The 19202-nt window shown below is 46.3% G+C and overlaps 1 pseudogene; it reads right to left on the reverse strand.

The window, feature by feature from the left end:
* Nucleotides 1–7846: 7846 nt before the first annotated feature.
* LOC147684729 (uncharacterized) lies at nucleotides 7847–10638 on the reverse strand (annotated as a pseudogene).
* Between the last annotated feature and the right edge of the window lie 8564 nt (nucleotides 10639–19202).

Consider the following 19202-nt stretch of genomic DNA (forward strand, 5'->3'; position numbering starts at 1 on the left):
AGAGGATACAGTGCCCTGAAACATAGAACAACGCTAGGAACCAAAATTATTTCTACACGAATGGTCAAGATGCAAAGGGTTCCGTGCTGTGCAGCAAAACATAAAAATGTATTGATACATCAAAGGAAAATGCTATAAAAAGAGCGTCATATTTATGGGTTATGTGACCTTGCCTGAGAGAGTTGCCTTCGACTCTAGGTATATGCTTTAGTATGTAGCTCCGCGAGCCTGGTTGTTTCCCACAATGGAACATGCTGCTATCTTTTGCATAAATTGCACTGCACTTCTACTCCCTAGGTGGATTGGCAGATTGCTTATATCTGAAAATAAAATAATGACAAGTGTTCTTATGCTTTTCTTTAACGGACACTGGGCCAGATTCACAGAACTAACTTAAGACAAAATCCTAAACTTACTACTTTTGGTATTCACAGAAGGCATTTAGTAGTAGTAAAGTTAGGATTTTGTCTTAAGTCTGTCTTAAGTCTGTCTTAAGTCTGTCCTAAGTCTGTCCTAAGTCTGTCCTACTACTTTTGGTATTCACAGAAGGCATTTAGTAGTAGAAAAGTTAGGGTTTTGTCTTAAATTTGATTTAAGACAGACTTAAGACAGTCTTAAGACAAACTTAAGACAAACTTAGGACAGACTTAAGACAGACTTAAGACAAATTTAGGACAGACTTAAGCAGACTTAAGACAAAATCCTAACTTTACTACTACTAAATGCCTTCTGTAAATACCAAAAGTATTAAGTTTAGGATTTTGTCTTAAGTTAGTTTTGTGAATCGGACCCAGTGATTTTTAAGTTTTTCTCTCACTCAGAATGTTGCCTCTGATGACAATGCGCCCCTTTTCACTGCACTCGCACTTTACTGTATCTGAAGACTTTATTTATGTTTTTTCAGTTTGTATGCCTTGGAAGGAAATGCGTATTTTTAATATCTCATTGTACTTGCATTTTAAAGTTTCCGATTAATTTATTGATAGATTGCTGTGAACATGCTTTTATGGAAAAAAATTTATATTACACATTCTTAAAATATTGCAAGGCTGTAAGCTTAAACAATAAATAAATTAAAAACAATAAATATAAACTTAGCTGTCGTGTACACTTCTATTAACTTATACAGGCCCTGCATTGAATGTGAACTGAGCCGTTGGCTTACAGTATTCCTAATAGTTGTTAAAACTTTTTAATTTATGATCGCTTTAAAGGGGATGGCCCAGTTGCTAAGCACAAAGGTGAAAGTTTGTTTGTTCACCTAATTTTTAATATATTCACAATAATGAAAAATGATAATTTGTTTTAAAAAAAAGTGCTTTTTTATTCAGCATTGTGAGCATTACTCTACTGAATATATGTAATAGAACTTGATCTCAGTCAGAGTAGCAGAAAGTAAGCAGTGCTGCTTATCAAGGTGACTGTTTACTTTACGTTTTCAGGGTTGCTCTTGCTATCTTTGAGGTCAGGGGTCAGCAGGAAAAAGCCAGGAGTCTCAGCTGCGACCCCTGGCAACACCTAAATGATATCCATGCACTGGTCATTTCAGACTGTTTCAACAAATGTTGTTGAGAACTTGTCTTTCAGTTTATTCAAAGCAGGTGACCGTACAATAATGTGTGTTTCACCAGAACTTGGTGAGTTAAACTGCTATATTTTTAAATCACATTTACTTCATTATGGCTTTTGTGATTTTATAGGCGAATGTACAGACAGGTGAGCTACTGGTTCACCTGCACTCGGTTCTTTGGCATTCCCTTGATGATTCTAATTGTGAAGTAGCATTGTGCTGAATTATTCTGTTGTTTTTCCCAACTTGATCACAGTGAATTATCAGTCGTGAATATAATGTTGGCATTCACTGTGATTATTTCAGGCAAAACAACAGAAAAGCTCATGTACCACAATGTTCCTCAACAGTTAGAATCTTGGCAGCCCGCCGGAAATACTAGTTATCTCAGCGACTCCCTTGCAATTCTGCCCTCCTATTAAGGAGGGAAACTTAATTTAGTGAAACAAATCTGAGGTTTCAAGAGACTAGGACCTCTCTCAGGAAAAGTGAATGAAGGAGACCCAGGGTAGCTAAACAGATCAAAGTCTATCTGTACAAGGGCTTCTGTCAGGGTTACCTGAAAATGTGTCTCTTGTCTTCTGTCCCTTCTTTGTTTCTACTCCTACCTCCTCAGCCTCCTACTCTCAACTGCCTAAAATTCTCTTCCCCTCAGCAGCAACATTCTAATGTTGACATCACAGATTCCAGAACCACATTAGAGGCGAAGGGACAGGTAATATTTACAGCGGTCCAGCACGCGTCCTCCTCAAGCCAATACTTCACTTTACAGAATGGTGTGCCGGTCAGCTAGAAGACCAAGGAGTTAATTTGTCCTCAGGTGCATCAAAATTCCCAGATCTCAGGGATACCTATTTCAAGGATGCAAAATCCCCCACCCACCTGGGTGGCATGATTCATCATCTGGCCTGCTCCTATCCGGGTGGGCGCTCCAATACCGAGGAGGCTACAGGAGACTGGAGCTCTTTCTCAGAGATCTTTTCTCTTTCACCCTGGCCTAGTATTATTAGCCTGAGCTCAGGATACTGCCCTGGTTTGGGTGCTAGTAGGAATAGGTGGTAGACAGGGTGAATGGGGAGATTATTATTGGCTATGAATACTCCCTTTATTGTATTTATTCTTGGCAAGTGGCCATGTCCAGATTAAAATCAAAACTGATCCAAAAGTGGCATAATTAACAGCACTTGATTTATGTTCAGTCAGCTCAGGACCGAGGACTCATAGCTAGTTTTAATCTCCCTATTCACCCACCCTACAACTTATTCTTACTAGCACCCAAACTAGGTCAGTATCATGAGTTCAGGGTAATACTGGGCCAGGGTGAGAGATCGCTGATAAAGATCTCCAGTCTGTAGGAACCCGCTGGGTATTGCAGCACCCACCCAACGAGGACCAGGCCCAATGATCAAGTGTGCCACCTAGGAAGGTGAGGGCTTTTGCATCCTCAAAATAAGGTTCCAACGAGTTCTGTGGATATTGATGCACCTAAGGACAAGTTCACTCCTTGGCCTTCTGGCGGAACGGCAAACCATTCTGTGATGTGGACATCACAGATGCTTCAGCCCTGGCTGACTCCAGATATGTACTGCACAACAACTCCCACAAACATCTGTGATACAGATGAACACACTAAGGATTATTTATTCAACTCCTGTTTGATAAAACAACCCAAAACTGTAAAATAATGCTGGCATATAACAGTGTACCATCATTACTCCCTTGCAAACCCTTGAAGTGTTATCATCTCAAAGGTTACACTGCAATCAGGCCAAGTAGTCATTTTAAAACATGAAATATCCAATTTGTAGTATAGAATGTAACAGGATATCCTTGTTTCCTCCAGAATGTATCTCTAGGTGGGGCCCTTGTTACGTGTTATTTAACCCCTTGCATGCTGATGAGGGCCCCCAGCCGTCATGCACTACAGTGCTCATGTGCTGATGACGGCTGGGGGCCGTCATGACCGCACCCGCGGTCGGAATGTGCCGCACAGGCGCAGAATCGCGGCAGCATGCAAAGGGTTAAGGTGATGTGGTTAAAGGGGCCCAAGGCATCAAGACGTCCAGACAAAGAGTAACTTGTATTTGATACATTCACACCTGATAACACTGGATTCACTACCGTCAGCTAGGGGTTGCCGGGGGAGGAGCAACAGGTAAGAGATGTATGCAAGTTAAAAGACATGGTATGTGATTAAACCTATCTATAATGGTTGAGGTTCATTAAGGTTTCAAATAAAAAAAAAAGCAATAAGTAAGTGCACATTCTAAGATGAAGGCTCTGTCCACAGAAGAACCTGTACATTGTTAGCACCACCTTCAAAAACCACTTAACTTTCAGAAACCTTGCACCCTTCCATGGCAAAGCAGAAAGGTATGTTGTGCAATTGTTAGTTCTCCAAAATGCCAGAGTCTGCAGAAGTGACTTTGGATTCCCTTTGACATCTGTTGGTGTCATAGGCGTGACTCCTTCTCCTAACTTCAGTCACTTAGCAGCATCCTATTTGATGCAGAAAGTCTGATTGAGGTCCACTCAATGGAAACAAATGACAGAAAGAAAATGTTTGTTTAGATCACTGTTAATTTCCTGTTCCTGCTGCTACCTTTATGGCCATTGAGACCTAGAGTAGAATGGGTTGAAGCTAGGGAGACCATCTGGCATGGGTGTAAATTCAGGATGGGTAGTGTAAAAATTCAGGACAAAGTGTGAAAATTCAGGACAAAAATTCATGCTGGAAGGTCAAAATTAAGGACAAAAATTCAGGACAAAGGGTATGTTTTACAGACACTACAAACAAGGTGAAGCAATAGTAAATAAGTAACTAAATAGACAACAAACATAAGTACAAGGGAAAACAAGTTTATGTTAGGCTAAAAAGTAGTACAGCAACACCAAGCAAAATCTGACCAATGATGGAAGTAACAGGATTTTGCCCCCTTAATAATATTGCTAGTACATGGACTCACAGACAGTAGCAATATTAGTCTTAGTGCTGTTTTTTCAACTTGTACTATTGCTCTGAACTAATACACTTCAGGAGTCCTTTGTTCCTAACAGACAATTGGTAGAAGTAGGCACACAATTGTTTCATGTTTACCTGGATCTGCAATTCTGCCATAACATGCTCAACATTGCACCTATTTTGTGTGTCAGTCCAGGTGAACTTCAATTGAGAAACAATCCTCTCAGTAGGTGCTTTACTGCCTGGCAAACTAAGTATAAATGACATGTGTTTTGTTAATAACATGGCAAGGCAATTTTGACAAAATATTCAGCCATTTCTACGCACATGGCAAGTTGGTGCCTGCCACAGATGGCCAAGTAGGAGCAATCATACTGTATTTATTAAATAAGTGCTGCAGTTCCAGATGATGGGTCAAATTAACCGCATCACCCGCTTTTCAGAGTTGCTGAAAAGTGGGTGTTTCTCTTAAGCATCATGGTTCTAATGCTGGCAAATAATGTCAATCTGAAAGATCAAACCATTTTTCTAAATACTTTAAGGAGAGCTCCAAAAATCTCAAAAAATCACTCTGCATGCTGTGCTCAACTCTGAATCATGAGAAATTAAATAACTGTGCACTTGGAAATCAAAGAACGTATTTTCCACTCTGTCCTTTAAGTTGTCCACAATATCTTGAAGATGCCCGGTACCTCTGGGGGGGGCTCAGCTTATCCTTCTGAAGCTGCAGGGCTGGACCTCTATAAACAGGAACCAGAGATCTGGGCCCCCTATCTCTTAATAATTTTTAATGCTGTTCTTGGGGGAATGCCTCCCCCAAATACTTGGCTGGGAGCCGAGTTGGTCCCTATCTTCAAGAAGGGGTCACCTCTCCTCCCAGCCAACTATAGGCCAATCAGCCTGATAGACGTATCCCAGAAACTATTTACTAGGCTGATTCTGGATCGTATTTTAGATTGGGTTGATGACTCAGAAATTTTAAGTGATTACCAAGCAGGTTTTAGAAGGAATGTATCCACCACCGACCAGATTTTCAGGTTAAATATGCTCTTCTGGAAAACGATCAAAGTCCAGGGCGGTTGCCTTTACACTGTTTTCGTTGACCTCCGTGCAGCCTTTGATTTGGTCCCTCGGGGGAAACCTTGGAGCGTATTGAGGGATCTAGGTATTCCATCTTCCCTTTTAGATATTCTAATACGTCTCCATTCACAGAATTTCGCAAGGGTCAGGTGTGGGAAACAAGGCAATTTGTCATCTAGCTTCTCCGTTGGCAGGGGGGTAAGGCAGGGTTGCGTTTTGGCGCCAACCCTGTTTTGCCTCTATGTCAACGGAGTGATCACCCACCTGAATAAGGTCCCAAACAGAGACGCTCCAAGGCTCGCAGGCACAGGGATCTCTGCGATTATGTTCGCAGACGATACCCTGTTGCTGGCTAAGACACCAATGGGTATACAGCGAGTCCTGGATGCTTTTGTCTCATTTTGCCACGATCAGGGATTGGAAATAAACACTTTCAAAACAAAGTTCATGATTTTTAATCCACCGAAAACATCCCGCCCTAGTCCTGCTATAGATGGTGTTCGTTTAGAGAGAGTGCAAACTTTCGAATATCTGGGACTAACTCTCAATGAGAATATGACTTGGGCACAACATCAGACCAAAACTCAATTAAAACTCTCGCAAAAAGCAGGGGGGATCCTTAAACTCCTAAAACAATCCACTTCAAAACCTATCTCTCCCCCACTCGAAATCTACAAAATGCAGGCACGGGGAGCAGTGATCTACGGAGGGGAATTGTGGGGTCACATCTGTCACCCAGCGATCACCACTGTGGAAAATAAGTTTCTTAGGCAGTTGGTATCCCTGCCTCCCAGTACGCCCCTACTTCCCCTTAGGATGGACCTGGGACTTAGATCAATTAAGGAAGAACTAGGACTTAAGCCCCTTACTTTTTGGAGGCGTCTTTGGGTTACTCCTGAACTCGTCAGCTATAGGCGTGAGCTCGCAGAACTGTTGAAAGCCCCTAATGTCTGGAACCTTTCCTGGCTGAAATATATCAGGCAGGAATTTGAGAGGCTGGGTTGCTCCTCATTATGGAGTAATCCTGAAGAAGCATGTAGGGGCATATCTCGAAGGGAGTTAGCTAGTCCGTATTGCGATCAAAATTTGTTGGCTTCTCTATCAAATGCCCAAATCGGATTAATAACGAGATCATTCTTGGTTCTGAAAGACTATTAAAAACTGGAGACTGCTTTTCATATCATCAGTCCTAATGGCCACAGGAAGCTATACCCCCAATGGAGATATGACACACTACCATTAAGAGCCTTGACCTCATGTTGGCACCCCAATGCCCCCAGGAATTACCCTGTGTGTGGGGCTGAAATAGAGACAGAGTTACACACGGTCTTCTTCTGCCCCTCCTATAAGGTTTCTAGGAAGAAGTGGATTATTCCCATCTGTAAAAACCTGGGCATTAGGCAGTGTTTTCACTCCTACCGAATATTAAAATCTGACTTATCGCCAATAATTGTTTTCGCGGTCACAAAATTTCTGGCCGCCATGTGGAACACTAGAAGAAAATATTTGGTAATCTGAGATGAAATCTAACTATGCAACTGTTGAGGTGATAGGGGGTGAGGTGACCCGAGGTGATTCGGGCTGATTGGCCTTTGATTTTAGATAAATGGTTTTATCAAAATTGAATTGGATGGTTTCTGTACCCTTGTATTTTTAAATTATTGTAATGTTTTATGATGAATTTTATTGCCTGTACTTTTATGACATTTTTCTTGTCGAAATAAAGATAAAGATGATGATGATGATGATGAAGCTGCAGGATAGACGAGTTAAAAATGACCAAAATATCATGAACAGAGAAAAGGAAAGCTTCACCTTTTTACAATGATGGCACTTTCAAGTCCTGGAAAATCCCATATTGCTCTGGGTGTTTTTTTCTTGCCCAAGGGAATGGAAATAGGATTTCACTGCTGCCCTGCACTTCAACAGTCATCCGATGGCTGGTAGCAAAGTGAGCCACCATGTTGGGACCTGCTGAAACAAAGGCTGCTACTCTAGACTAAAAGTTCTCTCAACTCCGCTGTTAATTTAGCTGGAGAAGTGATTCTACATCCCTAGAAAGTTCATTATTGGCCTGTTTAGCACAGATGTGTAGGACGTGGGCAGGACCATTTGCACGCAACATGTCTTCATTTGCTTTCTTCAACAGCTGAAATACAGAATGATGTCTTCCATAGTTGACTCTTACGTTGTCTCCACAGTATGCACTGACGTGCTGCAATTTCAAACCATTATTATTTTGTTGTGATCTGCTGTGCAATAGCTGTAACAGTCTCAGCTGCATCCTCGTAGAATTCCAGCAGAGTGTAGGTTACACCAGAGGTGAAATGAAAGTGCTGCAACAAAAGCGGTTAGAGTTTACTGTTTCCTTTGTTTGAGGCGTCCCTGCAAACTGAACAATATACATCTTTTAAATCTTCATATGCCTGCTGCAACGAGGTGCAACTCGTAGTGATACTTGATGACTTTGTGCGGCCACAGGATGCGTTCATCACAATGGATGAGTCAGGATAAATTACTTTGGATAGCTTGATGCCACAATCCAGGGAGCGGTAGGAGATGCGATGCTTCACAGAATGGTACACCTGAGTCACCTCTGCTGCTGTTGAGAAAATACAAAGGAAGGAGCAGTACTCAAAGAAAGTCTCCACTGGTGAAGAAAATAGTGGCCACAATGGGGCTTAGATCTGTAAATTTAAACCAAAGTGCCAGCTGCTGACCCAAAAGCAATTATAATATACTCTTGATATAAATAGAGTGAGAAAAGCATTTATTTTAAAGTCAACCTGACTTGGTGAACGCTGCAGCACATTTAAAGAAAATAACAGATAATTGCAAGAAGGCTCACATAATCAGTTAATCAGTGTGGGAGTATTGGAAAGAGTGTGAGAAAGCAAGAAGAGCGTAAACAAATTACATACAACCTATGTCACATTATGAGAAAGCAAGCAATGACTTACTTTGGCTGGTTCTGGCTGGAAGCTTGTTTGCAGGTATGATGAAATTGTTGCCATCCTCGCCCTGCCTGAGGCAATTTTCCTATTCTGTGCTCCTGCCTCGTGCGTTTTGATATCCTGTTCTCCTCTGTGGGCAATGAAAAAGTCTTTATTTCACAGGTTGCACTTAGGACTTGTACACATCTTCTGACGACCTCCGGATGTTGTGATGTGTACATTCCCATTCTAGTCTGTACGTCACAAAGCACTTTTTTGCTTTTTTCAAGGGTGGCTCTTGCAAAGAGTCTGCCAGTGAGGTAGATGTTACATCCGGATATTCCTAACAATCCAATGTGAACGTTGCCTCTGTAGCACCTTCGCCTGACTCATAATCAGAAATTGTTTTTTTTTTCTGAAAGTAACCTGTAAAATACTTGAGATGGAGAATCATACTGCATTCAATGAAGAAAATAAAACATATCAAGTGCTTACTTCCCCTCGCTCACTGGACTGGCCCACCTACCACTGCCCCCTCACACATCTTGCCCAGAGTGGAATAGAAGGACTTCTATGCAGCCCTAAAAGTCTTAAAGACCTGGTAGTGATTTGAAAGAGTTTGTCATATGGCAAATTTCACACCTGGCTGAATCTTTTTCAATCATCATGCCACGGTCAACTGTGAACACTTCTAACTGCAGCCCCAAAGCAGAGGGACAAAGAAAACCATAATCCACATTACTGTGTGTACATCATTGTGGTGGTGGTAAGGGGGTGGTATAGGGGCTGGGGTGGGGTGCCTCCGGGGTGAGAGGTGATGGCGGCTAACAATAGGCCGTCTTTATTTTCAATTCTATGTAAGACGTGTTTCCATTTTTTGTGTGATGACCACTGAGGTGTGGATATTATGTTAGGAGGGATTGCGGTGGAGGTGTGAGAGACAAACATACACTTCACAGTTTTCTGGTATGCTGGCAGCTTTGAGCAACTTTGCAGGTCTATATAGCACACCAACAAGAATGTGTGGAAATCAGGATTCAGTAAATATGCATTGCTTGAACATCACCAAGGAAAGTGTCTTGAATGTTTAGATCCTATCAAAAAAGCCTTTTGTTTCCATCTGGTGCAAAGTCAGCCTGTGTGCCCTGTGCACCCCATTTGTTTTGCTGACTGGCCCTGGTGGTAACTGACTGACTGTCACTGGGCTCTGTCTAACCAGGCCCAAGGGCAGTGTAATGTTGAAAACCTAAGTGAAAACACACACATGCACTAGGGTACACTATATAGGGTACACTGACACCTGGAATGTCCTACCCTATGTCCCTTGTAGATAATAGGGCAGAGAGATTAAAACTACCTATACTATCTATATGTATATGAAAGGGCATGGCAGTTTAGAGGCCAGCAGCCCTTTTTGCACTTGCATGAGTGCACTACTAAGCACCTGAGAAGAGGTGCGCGCAGCGGCCAGAGTGGCTGACTCCGGGGTGATCATGGTTCGATGGCCGGCGGCAGCTCTGCTCAGCATAATGTGACTCTGACCAATAGCTCACTTATTTTCCCAGACTTCCCCCGGCGCCTTGAAACCTTAACAGGTGAAATGTTTGCGCTTTAACAATAAGGAATTTTCTTTCTTTATTGTATGGTTTAAATCTTTTATTAGCATTTCAGAAAATAATTCAAACCATTACAGCAGAGGAATCAAGTCAAAGGAGATAGCAATCCCCCGGCAATTGGTCACTTAGTACTTAGCTGCAATTGTTACAGAACAAAAAAAAAAAAAAAAGGAAACCCCCCGCAAACCGCCCCCCAACTCGTGCCACCCAACCCCACTCACCCCCTTGTATTGCACACCATAGTACAAAAAAATGCGGTCATTTCTCCGTGCTGCCCTCCAGCTTTGGAACCTCTGAGAGGCACAAGAGTCTAAGGTACCTTGGGCGGGTCAGCTCGTAGATTTCCTGTGATAGTAATGACACGTAGGAGCTCCATACCTCCTTAAACTCCTCCACTTTCCCTGCTAAAGACATGTAGATCTTTTCCATTCCTAAAATGTGCCATATTCTGTGTAACCAGTTAGTGTGTGTGGGCATGTTCGCCGTGCCCCAGTTGGCAAGGATGGCCTGGGCGGCTGCCCCTGGCACCATACCGGTCTGTCGGCCCTGGTTTGACTTTAATGTATATGTTAAATGGTTTGGGAGACCTAGCAACACATAGGTCGGGAATCTTGGGAGCTGTGTTTCGAGGTGGTTGTCTATGTCATCTATGACCTGACAACAATAATGCTGAAGGCTTGGACACTCCCATTAATTGTGCATCAGGGTCCCTCTGTCCCCACAGCCCCACCAGCACCTATCGCTATGTGATGGTTTCATTTTATTTATCCGGACCGACTTATAATACCAGTACGTGGTGATTTTAGTTAGAGTCTCCATGAGGGCCGTACTACACGCAGTGTGGCGTGCCTGATAGGCTATACTCTCCCACTCTTTTGTGCTCAGGGACCGCCCCAATTCCTCCTCCCAGCGTGCCCACCCAGCGTGATATGTGTGGAGTTGAGTGTTTAGCAGAATTGCATAGAGCTCTGAGACCCTGCCATTGTCGGATGATTTAGCCAGGAGCCACCTTTCGTACTGGGTCAGGTGGCGTTGCGCATTGGTGCCATTGGAGGGATGCGTAATCCAGTGCCTTAAATGTAGGTAGTGGAATTGCTCCAATTCCGGAAGTACATAGACCTTGCGTTTCCTGGATCGAAAAATGGCCCATGGAGAAGCATGTTGACTCCCTCCAGATAGCAAAATCCGAGGCGTTCGCACCCGGCGGGAAGTCCGGGTTCTCAAGAAGGGGAGACAGAGGGGATGGATAGGTGGTCAGGCCCATTCTAATGCTAGTACAGTCCCAGGCTGATAATGTCACCCGGGTTGTTATTGGGGAAACATATAGGCTTCTTGGTCTGTGTGCTTTGGGAAAGAACGAGAACTTCCATAGGGCCATACCCGCCACAGCCCTGTCCTGGAAAAGCCGATCCTTCTCCGATTCCGGGTGACTCCACTCCACTTAATATCTCAGTTGTGACGCTTTAAAGTAGAGTTGCAAATCTGGATTTCATAGCCCTCCGACCTCTGGGGGAAGATAACTCAAGGATTGCTTCATGCGCGGTTTTCGACCTTGCCAAATGAACTGCGCTAGTTCTGACTGAAGTTTGGCGATCGCTTCCCATGGAGGGGCAAAGTCTGGAAGAGGTATAATATTTTGGGAAGAGCCGTCATCTTACAGGCAGCTATTCTTCCTAGCCAAGAAATTCGTAGGGGTTTCCACCTCCCCAAGTCACTTCGTATTTGCCGGAGAAGTACTCTGTAGCTGCTATCTAGTGTCACTTGGACCATGCTAGCTAGCTTTATTCCTAAGTACGGCATGGTCTCCGAAGCCCACATCAGCGGAATTGGGATGCCAGAAAATCTACTGTCTCCGGAAGCAGAGGACGGCCAGGGACCAGGGTTCAATTCCAGACGCGGCAGGGTCGTGGACCAGGGTCAGCGGACTCGATAATTCTCGCCTCGGTGCCTACTCTAACCAGGGATCACACTCGGCAACTCTAGGCATTAGCTTGCCTCATCTCCACAACGGCCCCCCACATACGCCGGGGATGCCTGGTTACACCCTGGAGATACCCAGTAGGGTCCATCTCACAGGGAAAGCCAGGACGGGTTCCCCAGCAGTCTACAGCGCAGAGATACCCCATGTGGGGTGATTCATGCGCTTTACAAGACATCATTACATAACATTTACATTACATTTAGTTACATTAATTTGGAACCCCGACACTGCCCCAAATGCCCCCAGTTCTTCCATAAAGGCCGGGAGAGAGATTGTTGAACATGCCAAGGATGGCAGGACGTCGTTGGCGTAGAGACTAATTGTATGTCTATCTGCGCCAAATGGGACACCGGTAATATCAGGGTGATCTTGTATCCTCTGGGCCATAGGCTCCATATATAGGGCAAATAATAAGGGCGAGATCGGACAGCCCTGCCGTGTGCCTCTGTGTATGGAGAAAGGGGAAGAAGTGAAGCCGTTGACCCGGACTGTCACAGTAGGAGCCCAGTAACAATTGAGGATTCAGGTTCTGCATCTATCTTTGATCCCAAAATGATGCAGCACTTGGTTGAAGTATTGCCAGTGGACCCGGTTGAAAGCCTTCTCGGCGTCTACCGCTAGGAGCATATATTCCCCATGGAACCTGTTCGCCCTTATGTATGATATATAGCGCTCTCTTGGTATTATCGCTAGCTTGCCTTTGAGGAATAAAGCCTGCTTGATCAGGGTCCACTAAAAAGGGAAGGTATGCATTAAGTCTATGGGCAATAATACTTGTGAAAAGTTTAAGATCAACATTTAAAAGAGAAATGGGCCGGTATGAGCTGCATCAATGCTTATCTTTTCCAGGTTTAGGTAAGACTATCATAGAGGCTTTAAGCATTTCAGGTGAGATCGACCCGGGGTCCCAAAAGGAGTTAAATAGTCTTGTGAGGATAGGGGCCAGGGAAGGGCAGAAGGACTTATAAAAGGCCGCTCACATCCCATCTGGGCCTGGCGACTTACCAAGCTTGAGGCGTGCTATTGCCGAAATGACTCCTCAATATGGATGTCCTCATCCAGAGCTTCAGCTTGAACTGTGGTTAGGGCTTAGGTCTTAGCCCGCATCAGGGAGCGGGATCCAGCGTCCACGTCTAGCTGTTGGCAGTCGTATAAGTGCTCGTAAAAAGCCTTGAAGATGTTCGATATGTCTGGGCCTTCAGTGACGAGGTCCCCTGTGTGTAAAAAGCTCAGCAATGCCCTGCTCCTGTCGTTTGACCCGGAGGGTAGTAGCTAGACGCCTGCCACATTTGCCCCCCGCAATATAATATGAGTGCCATAGACGGAGTGTGGAGTATTCTGACCTATCCGTGTCTGGTGCAGCTAATTGAGCGCGGGCACTGGATAATTGACGCCAAACCCTCAGGGCTTCCGTGCGTTGATGTATGGGTTCCAGTTCTGTGATTTGTCCTTCGAGGTCCTCTCTCTTTGCTCTATTCAATTGATTATCTGTCGATTAAATAGCAATGAACTCCACTAGCATGACGGCTTTGAGTGCACACCATAATGTCGCCAGTGATGTCTCAGTGGTGTTATTATGTGTTAGGTAATCTTCAAGAGATGTTGGATTTGCTTTTTAACCTCCTTGCGGTGCAACAGGGAATCCCTTAGTTGTCAGGATTGGGCGGGAGCACAGGTGGGGGTAGGGAGAGAGAGAGTGTTACCACCCCATGGTCTGATAGTACAGCGGTGTGTATCTCTACCTCCTCAGTAACGGGAGAAGTTCCTTAGTACCTAGGAAATGGTCCAACCTAGCTTATGTTTTGTGGGCATTGGAGTAATATGAGAATGCTTTGGACTGCAGGTGTTTGGTTCTCCATAAGTCCACCACCCCCAGTTCCTCCAGCCGCAACTGCTTCGGACTGGCCAAACCTCTGCGCCAATCTGTCCAGGGAGTTGTCAAAGACTAGGTTTAGATCCCCTCCCAGCAGTACCAATTGATCCCCTGATCCCAGAGCTCTCTCTAGAGCCCTATGCAGGAACTCTTCTTGTTTCTCGTTGGGTAAATATAATGAACCTATCACGAGTGACCTATCTACAATGGTAAACCGTTATATATTAGCAAGCGACCCTGATTTCGTCTATCTTCTGTGCTATTGCCCCACAAAAGGTTTTGCCCACCAGGATAGCCACCCCCTCGATTTAGAAGGGCCAGATGAAAAGAATTTCTGGGGAAAAGCCCTAGATTATAGTCTGTGGCAGTCCTTGGCAAGAAGGTGTGTTTCTTGTAGTAGGCATATATCTGTCCGAGCGGACTCTAGGTAGTTGGGGATTGCCCATTGTTGGATCGGGTTGTTAAGCCCTCTTACATTAAGCGTTAGAATTTGGAGAGTGCTATCTGGCATGTGAGAGGTGAGCTGACTCCCACTTTGTACTTCCCCGGATACCCGTGCAGAGAGTGGAAGCAATACCGTGTGTGCTAACAAAGCAACCCCTGCATGGGTGAGTGAGGACACCAACAAAATCCCCTATAATGTAAACAAACAACAAGAGCCATAAGAAAAATTTGAAGTATAGTCCTGTGTCCAGTCCTGTGGTGCCCTGAAACCACATAGTGAAACCTAGGGGGGATGTATCGTGGTCAGTGGTTTAACCCCTCCAGCCTGTCACCCCTCTTCTAATCAGACAGTGAGCAGGGATCGGTACCCGGCTCAGGGGGCAACAATTTTAGCCAATGTGGAAGGGACCACCTCCAGGGCCGCCTGCCTACCCTTAGCAATCTCTTCTGGGTCTGGTTTGGTCAGGGTTTGGCACCGGGCCACTCTCTGTCAGCCATTCTTCTTTGCTCTTTGTAATGAGGTATATTGATAGCAACAAGGAGCCCCAATTTAGTCAACAGGGGACCTCGGGGAACAATTCTTTCAAACAACAGCGGTCCCATGCATATTCCAGTAAAAAAGCAATAAATATAGACGGAATCAATTCTATATTTAGAATGACATGTCCAGCCGGACAGAGGTCCTTCAAGTTTACTTAATAAACAATGTTTTTCAAGATAAAACCAAGATACCTTCCACAAGACCCCTGTGTGGTACACAAGCCTGTGCCCAACACTTGCGGGGTGTCTACAGTTGGAGAAAGGAAAGGTTTTTAAGGCAAACAAGCGTTCTTCTGTTCATATGTTGATTATACAGAACATATCAAGTAGCACCATTACATCAATTTAGCAATCAAAATACTTGTATAAGGTGCTTAAGCAAGTCGACGGCGTTTCGGTCCCCCTAAAGGGTCATGGGGACCATCATCAGGACAAACAAATAATTGCCTTTATCGCTAAACCTCAAAATGCCTGAAAGGAAAGAAATGAGGAGAAAAGTACAAACTTTAAGAACAGAGCACCAATAATTTCAGAACAAGTGACTTGCAGATTGAGTTCTTTTTACCCGGCAACCAGCCGCGATAGAGGCATGTACATCGCACTTCACAAACTATTGCCGATTTCAAATAGGCACCACCACAGTAGGCATTAATAGTCACAACGACCGATACCTCGTGGACTTGAACGTACACCACGCCCAATTGCCGAATTCTATTAGACACTAGGCACCAGTTACCAGACTTGTCACTAGTCCTAAAACGCCGACTAGCTTGCTCCACTACGCTGCCACCACCTCTTCACTCGCCTGTAAATATTTTTCGTGGAAACCCGGCAACATCTTCACCCCGGTCATGGTTGTATGCACTCTGCACAAAGAGTCACTTGTTCTGAAATTATTGGTGCTCTGTTCTTAAAGTTTGTACTTTTCTCCTCATTTCTTTCCTTTCAGGCATTTTGAGGTTTAGCGATAAAGGCAATTATTTGTTTGTCCTGATGATGGTCCCCATGACCCTTTAGGGGGACCGAAACGCCGTCGACTGCTTAAGCACCTTATACAAGTATTTTGATTGCTAAATTGATGTAATGGTGCTACTTGATATGTTCTGTATAATCAACATATGAACAGAAGAACGCTTGTTTGCCTTAAAAACCTTTCCTTTCTCCAACTGTAGACACCCCGCAAGTGTTGGGCACAGGCTTGTGTACCACACAGGGGTCTTGTGGAAGGTATCTTGGTTTTATCTTGAAAAACATTGTTTATTAAGTAAACTTGAAGGACCTCTGTCCGGCTGGACATGTCATTCTAAATATAGAATTGATTCTGTCTATATTTATTGCTTTTTTACTGGAATATGCATGGGACCGCTGTTGTTTGAAAGCTTTGTGATGAGGGTGGCATGCCTTCAGTGCAGTGCTCCTCTGGGGGTTTAATTCAAAGCACGCAGCATGTCTTTGCAGGGACCGTAGCTGGAGGAGTTTGCCCTCCCATCGGAAGGGATGTCCCCACGAGTAGGAGATACCCAGACCTCGTAGATGTGTTGTCACTGGTCGGAACGACCGGCTTTTCTGTAAGGTGATTGCCGGAAGGTCTTGGAACAGTGTGGGGGAGTGGCCCCAAAGGTTGATGGGGTGAGAGCTGTGTGCTCTCTTTAGTATTCCCTCCTTTATTTGGAAGTCATGTATGCAAACCATGATGTCCGGACCACTCTGCGTGCTCTGTCCAGCTGGATCGGAAATTGTGGTGGGCCCCCCATAATGTGATAAAAGAGCTCTCGGGTGAAACCAAAAATGTCTTCTCCCACTGCCCCTGACGCCACACCCCAGATTCTCACATTATTCCTCCGGGAGCGATTTTCTAAATCTTCCAGATGTGCCTGCATGCCACGGTGTTGTTCCAGAAGTCTGATGACTTCTTGTTGTAAGAAAAAATAACAGGAGGAGGGAGGGAGAGGAGGAAGTGGATTCTGTCTCCCCTAGCAATTTATTTAAACAAAAAGGAATCCACTCGGGTGGTGGTGGTGATCCCTACAATGGTGGGGAGCACACAGTGTTGTTTTAAATACCCCTCACACACCAACAGGCCCCTTGGTGTCATGCTTCATCATCGGGGTCTTCGCACCCCTCAACGGGATGCAACTCCTCCTCACTTTGTACTTCCTTCTCCTCGAGGTCCACCACACGCTCTCCCAAGGCATTTACATCCCGCCTGGTCTCTTTAAGCTCCTGCACACATTCGCTCTTAAGAGAATGAAGTTCATCCCTCAGGGTGGTAAATAGCGCCTCCCTAAAGGACTGAGTCACTGGTTCCTCCGTGCTGTGCTCTGGTTGGGATCCCGACTCTCCAGGTTGTGCCGCCACTTCCTCTGGCGCACTCCCCCGGGTGCGGGAGAGTAGGTCCTTAATCGAACGGTCTTTCTTAGGGCACCCAGCTGCCTTGACGATTGGGCTACCTTGGGCCGCCACCCAGAGCTTCCCTGCGTACTGTGCGCTAGTCCAGTTCCCTTGGTGAGGGCCCCTAGGCACGCCCGGCTTCTCAGGTACCATAGGCCTAACGTGGCCACGTGCCGCCGCTTTGGGCCTGGCGCTCACAGCAAGACAGCCCCTAGCGACTGGACTCCCCAGCTTGTGCTCGCTGTCTCGCCTCGTGCCCGTGAACTGTCAACCCGAGGCAGCTCAGGAATTTAACGGGCCCCTAGTGCACCCCCTGCCATGACTGTCGCTCCCCCCTTCTCCGGTGGCAAAACTGGTGGACTGCGGGCCCACCTGTCTGCCGAAAGCTTGTGGGGGGGTGGTGCTAGCCGGAGGGATGGGCTCCAACGAGTCCTCCGGCGAGGCCACTCTGGCATCAGGGATCTTATTCTGCTCCACCCCTCCTCACCGCCACAGCCCAGCGAAGTCTCATTGCAGCCTCGCTACCCGTGGGCTAGAGCGCTGCATGGCCGGGTACATTTACTGTCTCCTATGTGTGCTAGTTGATGGGAGGCGCGGTGGCAGCACCGGGCACCGCTTACCTCCAGACCCAATCCATGGGTGCAATCTCCGTGGGGTGTAATGAGCCGTCTTCCGGCCTCCTTTGCAATTCCAATGTGAGCTATCGGGCCGGTCTGCCCTTCAATGGGAAAATGCGGCAAAGAGGAGTATGCACCTGTGGGCCCGGGAGAGGGGCTTCTCGGCCCCCCCCCCGGGCGCCAGTGGGCTCCGCCGGGGGCTGCCTCACCCCACCGGTGTCAATGTACTTCAAGGGCCTCACTTTGGCTGTCTGTAAGGTGGGGCAGGCGCAGCGTGGCAGGGCCTCGTGGCCTCGTCTCCATTGAGGGATCTCCTCCCCCCACTGTTGACACTGTACTCCTCCGCACGGCCAGACCTGCTATTATGGGCCCCACGGGGTCCACGCTGACGCCCGCTATCTGTTTGTCTCCCACCGGTTGTCTGCAGGGTGGGGTAGACTCTGCGCGGCTGGTCCCGCGACCGCAGCGCCGCCGAGACACCGCCTCACTCCGTCCGGTGTTGATGGGTGCCCTGCATGGCCCTGCTTGCTGGTTACCACCTCACTGAGCCTCTCCTGCTATCCCCTGTCTTCTGACCCCCGTCGGCTGCTGTTGACAAGGGGGAGGGCCTCATGACCGCTACCCCACCGGAGGATCACTTCACTTTCTCTTGTGCTGGCGGGAGCCTCGAATTGTCCCTGCTCCCCGCTTACGGCTCCACAGGGGCCCCTCCTGAAGTTCGCTCTCCACTGGCCCCTACTGGTCGCCTGTGCGTTGGGGGAGGGTGCGGTGCAACAGGGCCTCATGACCGCGGCCTACCTCCCCAGGGTGCAGTCAAAGCCGTGGCTCTCGCACAGCCCCAACCCAGGCTGGGGCCTGCGCCTCATGGCTGCCGCTACTCTCCGCCGCCGCATGTAGGGCTCGTCCGCGGCCTTAGGAGCTGATTGCCCGAAACTTCGCCACAGCCGCCCACTCTGCGTTGCTGGGGATGGCGTTTGGCGGGAGAGTCGTCAAGGCACGACTTGCCGCGTGCCATTTTGGCCACGCCCCCTCTTTCTTTATTTTAAAAGCAGACCTGTTCTTAGAGCTTACATCCTTTGTTTCACATGTCCTTTACCACCACAACAAGATTGTCAACTGGTCCACTTTTCTATTATATCTTTGAATGCAAAGTTAGGGAATTTTGTGAAAACCAATCCCCACTTTAAAGGTATAA

The sequence above is a fragment of the Lissotriton vulgaris genome, chromosome 10 (genome assembly GCF_964263255.1).
Source record: "Lissotriton vulgaris chromosome 10, aLisVul1.2, whole genome shotgun sequence".
Lineage (NCBI taxonomy): Eukaryota > Metazoa > Chordata > Amphibia > Caudata > Salamandridae > Lissotriton > Lissotriton vulgaris.